Below are 13335 nucleotides of genomic sequence, written 5' to 3' on the forward strand. Positions count from 1 at the left end.
CTTGATTAAATATTAATACAGGGTACAGGGTCACACTTTTTGCTATATTCTAAATCCGTTACTGTATTGTCAGTGGGTTCAAAATATGAGTATATGCATGAATATTTTTTGTGCCGTTTATGTGTTGTGGGAGAAGAGAGAAAATGAAGAGAACTAACAGACATTTGCCATATCTAGCTTATGCTGGGGAATATGGGGAAGTTTGCAAAAAGTAAAAAAATGCCATTCATGTAATCTCTATTGATAGCATGATATGGTTTTAGAATCCAGGAAATTCTGAACACTGTACATAGATATATGATATTTAGTGTAAACTTTTCACATATACATTCAAAAACATCAGGCTGAAGAGTGTGATATCCTAGATCAAGGAAAAGCCCCACACTACCCCCTAGTGATCAAAGTTTCGTGACCTCCAAATAACAGAAAACACAATAAGTGGACTTTAGATCACAAGAACAAAAAAATGCCCAGAAGCCATGCAAGTCACTGCTGGTGTTCTTTACTTAGGATCCTTTTTATGATAGAAGAATAAAGCAATGGCTGTCAAAAAGCTGCAACTTCCAATTCCTTGGTCTGAAGCCTCAGTCTTAGTAACCAAACAAATATAAAAATGTATATATTCAGAAGGAGAAAAAAAAAAAAAAAACCTCAGGGGAGATATCTCAAGTGTTAGGATTTGTAAAAATAAAGTAGAAGGTTGTATTGCAACCTTATAGTTGCAAAAAAATGCTTTTTCAGTTTTGCAAACTATTTGCATTTTTCAAATGTACTTATTTTTTTGGATATCAAACATACCTATATTTCTTAGTGTTACGTAATCTTTAAATTATACAAACCAAATCGCAGGCTCATTTATGTATACAAAGTAAAACTGAAAGTAAGTAAGCAGTGATTTTTGCATCCGAGGTCAGTCTGAATCTTAGATGAAAAAGGAATCACAGCCAACTGTTTCAGTACAATTATAGATATTTAGGCCATGCTGCACCAAAATAATTAAGAATGCATATGAATAAAAACAGGAGTAGGTTGTATTCTAAGTGAAATCAGTGGAGTAATTTGTATGTTTAAGGTTGAAAGCTAACTGAATCAGCGCTTTTTTATCTAATGAAGATGTACCTGGATATAACAAGATAAAAATGAAAAGGGTTCTGTTTTAATTTTGTCTTGCCATTGTTTTTCTTTGAGTGATTAAGCAGTCAATTCTTCTGAATTCTCTATCAAGTGATAAACCACAATGTATTTGCAGAAGTTCTCTGAGGCTGAGTGTGTTTTTTTATGAGTACAGGTGTATAGTCTGAAGAGAGTGCTCTCTGTTATGTGTAACCTAAAATCAAAGCTCTACAAAATTAAAATCCTTCAGTATCTTTTGCACAAGAGATGTGTGTCCTGGCCAGATTCTAGTGTAGTTAATTGCAGTTGTATTCTAAATTTTACATTGAAGTTATTAACACAGTATTTCAGAACCTCTAAAATCAACATTTGCATAAATTGAAGTCTCTTCTATAAGATATATTCCCCTCACCTTCCCTGAGGTCACCAGTTAAAGCCATCTTTTTTTTTTTTTTTCTCCCTTTAGCAAGTTCTGCTTATTGTGCCTCCTCTTTTCATTTGTTACAGTTGTGCGAAAGCTTCCTCCTTGCAGCTGACAACTTCATAATATATGGGAAACGCAGATACTGAAAGAGATGGCAGCTCTTAGATTAGAATCATCAGGGCTATGGGAGACCCTAAATCTGATGTTCCACTTCACGATGGACTAGCAGTGTAAGATGGGCCATAAGGAACATTATAATGGAAAACATGCAAAAGAAAGATAGCATTAATAAGAGGGGCAAAAGAATGAAACAAAATCAGACATTCAGGATTTTAGGGTAGATGCACATCTCATTGAGACAGAGCAATATGATGTTTTCAAGAGAGCAATAGCTGAGTCAAGCAGTAAAGTCAAGAAAATATGGAAGACTGGAAGGATGAAGTGGAAAATCTAGGGTATCCAGAAGGAGAAGATGCTAAAGAAAAACAGAAGTATTTGGGCATAATCCAGACACACTGAAATCAACTTGGTGCAATCTCAGACATGCAAAAAAAATCCAAAACTAGGTGTAGATATGATTTCAAAATAAAATGCCAAACATGTTTATAAAGACAAGAAAAAAATCAAAGCTGTTTCAAAAAAAAAAAAAAAAGTATTTATTACAGTCATCACAGTCTAAAGGCCTTCCAAAATTGCATATTAAGAAATGTTGCACAGTGGCTTTAAAATTTGATTTTTTATTATAAATTCATATGAAGCCAAGATGAGAAAATTCATGTTGGTCTTGCATCTAGATTGCACAGGTGGATTTTTGTCCTCTTTCTAGAACTATTATTGAGAAAGAAGAAAATAAAGGACTGATCCTTGGCTCCAAGGTCAAATGGCACAAACTGAGTCATATCCAAACTGTTTATAGCTGACTCTCTCTAGAGAATATGTGTTAGAAAAAACTAACCTAAGCAGTCCTAAAAAGAGCTAGGGAGTAAGTTGAAAATTAAGCATGTAGCCAATCAGGATTTCGGTGCTTGATTCCTTCCCTCTCTTGCATTTAGCTTTGTAGACATATCTAGAAGCTTTGAAATAAGCTAGAAGAGACAGCAATAATTTCACCCCAGATAAAGAAATTTAAAATAACAGTGGGTGGGTTGATTTTGTTTTTCAAGGCATGTATTGTGTATTTGTACAAAAATATAAGATGGAGATTGTAGGATTTTATGTCATGATAGACATGTAGGCTACTACTTCTGAGGCTGACCTACTCAGTTATTAAATTATTTTCAGTCCCTCGTGATACTCCGGCATGGAGTTGTAAAGTGTAATGGATTCATACTTGTCATGCTCACCGGTACAACTCTAAGAATAAACAAGTAGTATGTGCATTTTAATTATTAATCCCTTTCCTTCTTACCTCCCCGAGATTGATTTGTATCTGTTCCCATCTCCTTATATCTATATTTATTTTGTTCTTACATGCATGTTTAAATTTAATCTGATTGTGTCCTTAGGCCTTGTTGATAATTAAACCCACATATTTTATTCCCTACAGCATGCATTGCAAACTCTGTCTCTAAAAAGGAGTCTGAATCTTCCCCTTGATCTCACTCAAATTATAGTTTGGTTTCCCTTCTGATTCATTTTGTTTTGGGCAGGGTTTTAGATTTTCAGCTGGGGTAAATATGCATTTCTGTCTGTAAGTCTGAAGCAGTTTTTCAGATTGATGTCAAGTGAGTATCTGACCTGTAGTTCAAACCTGTTAGCAAAGATGGAAATGGTAATCAAATGTCAGTTGTGTCTGGAGCTACAATTCTTTCTCTCTTTATTTGTTTATTTATTTATTTTAAGTACTAAAATTATTAGTCATGTACCTGGAATATGTCATAGGTTTAAGTCTTTCAGAAAAAAAAAGGTAGAGTGTAAGGATGGAAATGACCAGCAAACGTAGGTGTCTAGTCAAATATGTTAACAGCAGAGCGGGTTTTTCATTGACACTGTGATTTCGTACAATGTCCTAAGCTTTACAAGTGGATTGGGGGTCTTCTCTATGGTAATATATACACAGATCAATAGGAGATTATAAAGTCATTTACCATTTAAATTGGCACATTGAAAGGTGGGAACTGTTCAAGTAAAAAATGTTTCTAAAACACCTAGGAATTGTGGGTATTGTGCTTTTATGCTTAAAACCAATTATCATTTCAGTCTTCTCTGTGTAATGCCATGTTCTTCAGTCATAAAAGACTTGCTGTTTAAACCACAGTCTTTGGACCTGAACATATTTCTACATGGTATATGAATGTCCAGGGAAAGATCTTTCTAATTTATTTGAAATAAGTACACCACTGTACATATCAGATTGGTAGAGACTTCAGAAAATGCATGTGTACTCAAAAACATATATATATTTCTTATTCTAACAGTAATAAATAAAAGATATAACCTCTTCCTATGTACCTTTCTGTTCTTGTGTCATCAGATCTTCACAGCTAAACTATGAAGATGGTGTGTATAAAAAACTCACAGGTCAGTGGACAGTATTCTAGGTTTACAACACAGAAAGTTCACTCAGTCTCATCCCTAAAGGGAAACAGTTTCCCGCATTCATTCTTTTCTCCCCACCCTATGTACTGTGGCTTTGTTTTCTGATATGCTATGTAACCATGTATATCACACCCATGGAGTCTGGGCCCTCACCTTTCCATTATATGATCCTATAAATAGATTCTGTCAGATTCTTTTAGTTGCCCTCTTTTGCCTTTTTCCCCTCATCTCCTTATTCACTAGAATATGAAAAAAGTCCATGGGAAACTTCTAGAAATGCATTTGTAGTGGGCCATGGCAGAAGACACTGTAATAGGAAGACAGTGATTTCAAGCAGAAGCTCAGCAGAGTTTAGCCATAGTCCTTTATTGTAGACACCTGTATGTTTTAACATGAGTGATTACTATATAACCTGAGCACAGACTATGGTATTTGTATGTGTTGCCTTTAACAATGCCACTTGTACGTACTGCCTGTGTACGTAAGAGTCCATTGCTACGGACATGCACAAGTGCAACACTCAGCAAACCATCTAGAAAGTTTAGTATTGTGCAGAAAAGATTAATAGCTTTGCTTGCTCAAAGTAATGTTATAAAGATAAGAGAAAAAGTGAGGCTGTTGAATATCACCAGATGTGATTTGTACAGTGTCATGTAATTGGTGTAAAGATGCTCATATGATGCTGCATCACCAGGAATTTCCAGTGTTGGAAAGACTGCTGTTACATTTTCTACTACTTTTATTATACGAGTTAACCAGATTTGAGTATCTGTGGCATACAGATACTTGTTCCTATGGCACAGATCCCAAAAGATCCCAAAAAGTCAGTACCTCCTCGGTGCAAAACAGTATTGAAGACGAACTAAAGGCAAGTGAGCCTAATACTTCAGAAACCACTATTCAGAAACATGTAGAGCTTTCATCCTGGTAATCTCCTTTGAATATGAGTGCCCCTGAAGCTTACAACTTATTGTGCTTATTTGCTTTCTTTGTGATTTTTTATTTATTTATTTAACGGTTCTAAGCACTACTGTACACTGGACACCCCTGGGCTGGTGATATTATTGGGCAAGTTGTCACTAGAGAGAGACAACGCTCCCACAGAGCCATGGCCCTAGTACTGAATACTGGAAATTCTGGAGTTTCTTTCTGTTCAGTCTATGGCTATTATAATTCAGCACAATGCTATTAAATTAGAAGGTGTTACACTGATTTTTACAGATTTGCAAAATATTTAGACTTTTTCCTTTCCTTTTCCTTTTCCTTTCCTTTTCCTTTTCCTTTCCTTTCCTTTCCTTCCTTTCCTTCTTTCTTTTTTCGTTCTTCATTTTTTTCTTCTTTCTTTCCTTCCTTCCTTCCTTTCCTTCCTTCCTTCTTTCTTTTTTCTTCCTCTTTCTTTGTAATGGACTCTTAGTGGAAAAGGGACTGAAATTGCACAAGCTTAAAATAGCTAAGCTCAAGGTCAGCACACACTGACTAAGGCGTCACTGCTTTTTAATCACTTTATGATTGCAATAAAGTTTGGATTTCCTGGTATTTGGATTTCTGTAATCACAGTGGAATTCTGACAATAAAATTCCTACAAATATTTTAGAGGTTGGGATATGTGAAGAGCTAGGATTTCAAATTCAAGTGAGACTGGTGACTATACAGCCATCGGCCTTTTTATCTAGAAAATTTATGCAGCTACTTAGCATATTTCCTTGTCCACAGTTTTGAAGTGTCTGTGTCACAGAATATCTCAGCCACTCAGCCATGGCAGTTCCATGCTTTATGGATGTCTTCAGTATCTGGGATGCCTAAGTTTATGCCACCTCATCAAAAAACACCATAACTCTTCTTGAATGCAAAACCTGAATGTGAACATAGAGCTGTCCTGTTTGTCTCAAATGGAGAGAAACAACAGATCTTTCCCTTAAAGATATGTTAATGGAATGGTTTTGAAAGGTAAGAGAAGGGTTAACTTCTTTCCCATCACTGAGCTGTAACATGCAAATAGTAATTTACAGAATAAAAACAATGCTAGATAGTGTGTCAGTTTAGATGATGTCTTAAGGTTACTAATATTGCATATCTTTCTTTAAAGAAATTGGAAAAAATGCGACACTGAAAGAAGTTTCTGCCTGCTGCCTTCCCTCTGCTCCCTGTGAATCCTGCATCATGGTGAATGATGTTGTGTGTCAGAAGGATGATGGCACATGTAGCCCAGCAGTGGCTCTGGAAGGCTTCCAGTCCTCACACTCAGAAGGTGCTAGCACAATGATTAGGAGTTAGGGCAGAGCTGGTCTTGGAAAAAACCCTAGGGACAGGCCTAGTTTTGAGAAGAGTTTTAATACCATTGTAGCTGCTGCTGTTTCCAAGTTTCCAATGAAGACAAATCCCAGGAATGCAGAAATTAGAGAACAACTCAGGTCTCAATGTGGAGGGGTTATGGACCTCAACACTGTGTTATCACCTGTACAGGGACACATTACCAATATGTGGTTTTCTCAAGGGATGTACTTCCTGAATTTTATTTGCCATGTATATGTCAGAGCTGAGGAGAGAGCAAAAGACAGTTTTTGATAACCCAGCAATGGGGATTTAGATCATGTATTTGCCTGAGTTGCTTTAACTACTTTCAGTGAACAAAACCTTAGGTTATACCTTATTACCTAAACCCTGCTGAATTGAATTCAATGAGTATGTGCTGTGTATGAACACGACTTCATAGAAGTTCTCAGAATTTTGACTTGTTTGCCAAAAATGTTCTGAATATTCTCCACAAGTCTCTTTTGTTTTCTTTATTGTGAAGTGTTCAGAATTAAGATTTCATTTGAGATGTGCTTGTGAGTTTAAACATTATGCTAAAATGCATTTATTGTAAGCCACTGTTTTAAAGCCAGTTTTTGCTCTGATTTCCAGTGGAGCTATGCTGTCTTCATGGCAATAGCATGAATTTTAAAAATCTTAGCATCAGCTCTTATTTACCTTCAAAAGAAAAACACTATCACACAGTCCATGTGAACAATTTATGAACACAGTGTATCCAAAGGTATCCCCTCATCCATTGTTCAGTTTTTGAAAATTATTTGCTATAATATTGAAATCCTGTTCTGTTTGAGAGAGTGTGATGACAGATATAGGGTTATCTCTAACTGTTCATCACTTTTATTCTCAAAACACACAGCAGGACACAGTGTTCCTATATCCTGATATTTTGATATTTGTGAGGTTATGAAAAAGATGAGAGTATACGGTGCTGCCTGCAAGTGTGTGTATCTGTTGGAAGCTTCATTAACTAAAACTGAGCTCTTTCTTGTTTCTGACCACAGCTGTGTATACAAGAATCTGGCAAAATATGCAGAAAGTACAGAGGCAGAACAGGGCATCAACTTTTGTTCTAAGAATATTTTGCTCTAGAATGTAGGTGATTGTGATTCAGCATGAAAGGCAGCTGTAAGCATTCAATACTTTCATTGGAAAGGAAAAGAAATGGTCATCCAGCTTTCTAAATTACACACCTTCTTTACAACTTTTCTTAGATTCATTTCTACTTTTTCTTTCAGTCTTCGTTTAAAAAAAAAAAAATCTAATGCTACTATTCTCATTATACAGCTATCAGTTACATAAAATATCTTTGTTTAGAGGCCTAATAAAATTGGTCATTATAAAGAGGAAATGAGATTTTTTAATGTAAAAACGAAGCTGACAGTGCTTTCCTTCTATTACTATGGTCTTATTAGGGAAAAATTCTCTGACATCTGTTTATCCCCTGCAGCCAACCTTGTATTCAGAATACAGTAATTGATTCACAGCATCCACTAGGATCTAACTGGCTCACTTTTCCACACCGCGCTACACAGGTATCTCTGCAGCTAATTCTGAATGTACATCTACATCGTTATCTCCTGGTGAACCTGTGACCCGAAACACTTTGGAGGCCCAGATGAAAGTGCTTCCTCACCCCTCCAGTGCTGGGGGGGTGCAGGCGTTTCTGCAGCGACGGCAAATTCACCCAGGACACCCAATCACAACCAGCCCCCTTGCAGCCCCCGCTTCAAGCTGGGAGACCATGAATGATTCATGGCTTCTCTACACACACTAAAGGGGGAAAGAGCAAAGCTAGTGTGTATATTCCGGACTGCATCCTCAAAGCCTCTGTGTTCACAAATTGCGTACAACATTTTCTGCTTAGTCCCACCTGTATACAACATCTCTTTCTGTGTGCAACCTTCTCATTTTAACAAAGATAGGTTGATTATTTAGGAGGTCATGTTAATTAACATCAACACAATAAAGAACTCCAGTAGCAGTGCAAAAAGGCAACAAGCAAAGCATTAGAAGGAAATTAAGGCAAGACATAATTTTGCTACAGTTGAATTATGAATTTCTTGTTTATCCACTTCCATTTCCACCACCAGTAAGTGTCCTCACACAGGACAATTTGTATCCCAGTTTAGTTTTGGTTTTCAGACTCTATACATATCTCATCTGTTTGATGAAAGACTATTAAACCCAGTTCAATGCTGTAGCAACCAAATGTCACAGCAGTTGATATTTACAAGTAATATCTGCAAAAGAGCCTTCAAATTGCCATGCATCCAGGTAATAGAGCTGGACAGCATCCTGGAAAGGTGTCTCCTGGAAGCTTCTTACTGGAAAGAAGTCACTTCAGTTGCATTATAATCCCATTCACAGAAAGGTTTCCAGGACAAGAGATAATAGTGGCTCAAATAACAAGCTCTCTCTTTTCTTTCAAAGACCTCAAAATAGACCTGCGCCAGTGGAATCACAACAATGGGAACATCCACCAGCCTTTCCACACCACTCACATAGGCTGCCTAGACCCTTCTGAGCTCAAAAGTTGAAAGGCCCTGCTATTTAAACACAGGTCTTTTTGCCTAAATGTGGCAAAGGCAAAGGTGACTCAGTCTTCATTGTCCTCATTCCTTCATTGCTGGCATACAGAGGAGTTAGCACAACTAAAAGTCACTCATGGGAGAATGATACAAGGTGCTAAGAAGGCATATGATGAAAAAAACCTGCTCTCATGACCGCAATTGCAGCTTTCCAGTTCTCAAGTTGCTGTAATCAGAGATCACATACAAATGCTCATTATCTTTTTTTTCTTTTTGTTTTCCATTTTTTTTTTTTTTTTTTTTCCCTAGGACAATAATTTATAGATTAATGAATTAGGTGAATACAAATCTTAAAAAAAAAAAAGTTGTATTTATCACTGATGCAATGGAATCTCTTGGCTTCAGAAGACATTATTATAAGGCCAATGATGCATCTGCTTATTCATAATCTCATATCACTTTGGTGTTTCCTTAGATTTGGTCCCTTGTGAAAGATAACTTTTTTTGGACAAAGACATTATTATATTTTTACAAGTAATGTGTAATTGCACCACCTTTCAGTGAACTATGTCACGGAGTAAAATGAGAACATTGCCAAAGAGCACCAGTATTTCTTATCCAAGCCTTTCTATGGTTATATCTATTCAAATGGCTGACTCTTAACATATGAGTGTTAACTTGCTATGTATATAAATAACCAACTCTGTAGTTACATTGATGTGAAAATAAGATAACACCCACAGGGAGCACAGCTAAGAAGAGAGATTACTTGGAATTCTTTGATTGACATTATGGAAATACTTTATTAATATTGGTACAAGTATCATTGCTAATAAACCATCCTTGCAGTAAGATCAGAGGAAAATACTGCCATACAAAGCAACAAAGAAACAATATGATGTTGCTGCCCCTGCTGCTTATCACTTCTAGTCTACTGTGTGGAAATATAATTTCAAAAAGTGGACTGGTACTTTTGACATATTTGTCATTTCTTCCTGTGAAAAATATCTGCTTTACTACAGTTAAGACCAGATTTAAGGAGCTGCTTAAAACAGAATCATCACATAACACAAACTGATAGGATTGGACTTTCCACATAAAATGTAGTCACTGTTACTTTTCTTTTAAAGCATGACAGAAGAAGGAAGAGGACTGATTTGTGGTTCTTCAGGGACAGCAATTTTCAAGGTAACATTGCACTATTAAAGCTATACTCACTAGTTACAGAGACCACCTCCTTGCTTCTGCTCCTCGTGGCCTTGTGAACTTGCTTTCCTCACTTTAATGTGGTCCAGCTTCAGTAAGAGCCAAGAGCTCATGGGAGGACAGAAGATGTGGATGGAAAGAGGGTTATGTCTTTTACAGCCTGAAGAATTAACTACAGAGATGAAGCATACCACCTCTGCACTTTGAAGTGAGGAAATCAGCTTAATGATCTCCAAGATGAGCATAAACTATATTTGGGAGATTTTGCATAGAGTCAAGAAGTACTTGCTTTGCTGTCTGGATACAAGTCATAACTTGGGAACGGGCAGGCTACGAGAGAGAACCTATTCCTCAGCACTTTTTATAGGATAATGGCCTTTGATTCAACATGTGGGATTACTTTTCTGAGGGGCTTAACTGTCCTTATGCAGAGTACAGAGAGGTTAGGCTCTTAACTGTGAGGTTTTGAACTCCATTTGCAGGCCAGCTATTCACAATTTGCAATCTTGAAGGTCAATGAAATTCTTTAACAATGTTGTACAAAAAGATACAGTCAGTCTCCTTGCTCACATTTAAGTTGAACAACTAGCACCATTATGTTCATACATTCAAAAGCAATTGAATTGAGATGAGAATCACACTTAAGGGGTAAACAGAATAAAATAAAAAGAGAGAGATTTCTACACTAATCCTCTGGAGTTTTAAAAACAGTGAGTAAAATAGTAATGATAGTTAAAGGACAATGACTAATTAGAGGAATTTGATAAACCGAAACCATGGTCTTCAGAACTCTGCTCGACTGGGTCAAGCATTTGCATTTACATCTGACCATAAAACAAACCTTAAACTACAGCATGGTTATAACCCACAGTCTACCCTGTTTTTCAGCCCAATTTCTCCCTCAGGAGAATTTCTCAGCTACGTGCAGGAAGCTGGGATATGACTGCAGCAGACTGAAGCAAAGCTTCAGGGATGAGTTTACAACAGTACCACACACCAAACTGGCTATGAAACAAATTATTTTTAAGAACAACTCCAGTTCCAGAAACAAAATGAAGCATAAGACTGCCCTGCAGTTTGCCTTGAAAGAAGTGTTATTTGTTTCACAGAGCAATGAAAATTCTGGGCCAAGTTGCAAGGGTCACCTAAACTAAACTTTACACTGAATAGTCAAAGCAGACTATAGTTATTAGGACTTTATATACATATATACATACATCCAAAAGTATATATGGAGAGATTATATAAGTAAGGTCTTTATAACCTAAACTAAAAGAGTAGTGACAAATATCTAGGATTCAATAGCTGGATGTCCTAAATGGGAGATTGTTGTGGTTTAACCCTGGCAGGCAGCTAAGTACCACACAGCTGCTTTATCATGCTCCCCAGGTGGGATGGGAGAGAGAATCGGAAAGGTAGAAGTGAGAGAACTCAGGGGTTGAGATAAAAACAGTTTACTGGGTAAAGCAAAAGCTGCATGTGCAAACAAAGTCGAACAAGGAATTCATTCACTGCTTCCCATCAGCAGACAGGTGTTCAGCCACTTCCAGGAAAGCAGGGCTCATCCCATGTAACGTTTCCTGGGAAGAAAAATTCCGTCACTCCAAGCGTCCCCTCCCCTCCTCTTTACTCCAGCTTTTATTGCTGATCATGACACCATATAGTATGGGATAGCCCTTTGGTCAGTCTGGGCCAGCTGTCCTTGTTGTGTCCCCTCCCAGCTCCTGGTGCACCCCCACCCTCCTCGCTGGCAGGGCAGCAGAAGTAGAAAAGTTGGTTCTGTACAAACACTGCTCCGCAACAACTAAAACCATCAGTGTGTTATCACCACAATTTCATCAAAAATCCAAAACACAGCATTGTGTCAGCCTCTATGAAGAAAATTAACTCTGTGCCAGTCAAAACCATGATAGAGACAGAGCTTACCCCTTGTCTTCTCTCTGCTCCCCATGAATACATTCCTGGGTGCCTCTCATCCAACAGAGAAAAGCAAAATGTGTGACCCCTGATAGACTAATCTATACTTGGTGATTCTAAACCCAAAATGGTACATGGAAAATATCCCTTCATTGTTATTTATATCAAGGACTGTCTAGGAGAGATCTGTAATTAGATCAGTTTTCCAGTTTTGTTATATAGTAGTTACTTCAGTGTTCAAACTTGGAGGCTATAGTTCTTATTTACATGCATAGTGTTAGATTCAAGACAAGTTCTCAAAGTGTACTAATGGTCTTAAAGCCCATCGTGAGGTACTGTTCCTATGCGTTGTTTAGAGAAACTGAACCTAATTTAGGTGTTTGAATTGTATCTAAGGACTAGACAACTGAAGATTAGGCAATGCAGCATTCAGCTCTGAAGTGTCACATCCCATTTTAGGATATAGTTTTAAGACTTAAGGCTTGTGTCTCTGCTGAACACAACAAGCCTGACATCCAAGCAGTAGCTGGGGACTGAGACAAAGCTGTGATTTAAATGCATTGAGATTGATCAAATGTTAGTCAATGAAACAGATATTCTAATGTAAATTAGAACTCATTAGTTGAGATTTTTATTGTAAAAATTGTTTCTGTTTTTCAATTTAATACACAGTTAATTTCAGTGTATTCACTTAGCTAAACTCTCATTTTAAGAATACCTTCAATTTAGATTTTTATCATCTCTGATCTATCATCAGTTAGTCTAAATAAGTCTAACTTAGTGATGAATTTTAGGTTTTTGTTTTGTTTTGTTTTTGTTTTTTATTTTTTACACTGAGCCTGTAACTTCAATGGCATAAACTGCTAAACCTGAAATTTAAAGAATTGGATACAGCTTTACTGACCAGTTTTATTAGACCTGTAAGAAAATATTTTATTTAAAATCATAGTTAAACTGATTCCTGAACAATATCACTACTTCATAAATCAAAGATTTCAGAACTTCATACAAGCTAGAATTTTGGCTGACATGAAACCAGCTTTACTGATTTGTAACATAAGCCTTTCCAAGCAATTGGAAACTGGAAATTGGAAATTTCCAAGCAATTGGATCCTTGTCCTCTGTGACTAGCTGGAAGTCCTTTCTAGTTATCTTTTGCTGTGTATTAAAACTGTAAAATTTTTGTAGAGTCCAGCTTTTTTTTCACTGTTGTTTTGTAGGATACAGAATATATAAAGAAATGCTGGTCCATGATGTGCCCCGAGACATTAAAATGGTAGAAATGTTAATAAGAGT

This window comes from Cygnus olor, chromosome 1 (genome assembly GCF_009769625.2).
Source record: "Cygnus olor isolate bCygOlo1 chromosome 1, bCygOlo1.pri.v2, whole genome shotgun sequence".
Taxonomy (NCBI): domain Eukaryota; kingdom Metazoa; phylum Chordata; class Aves; order Anseriformes; family Anatidae; genus Cygnus; species Cygnus olor.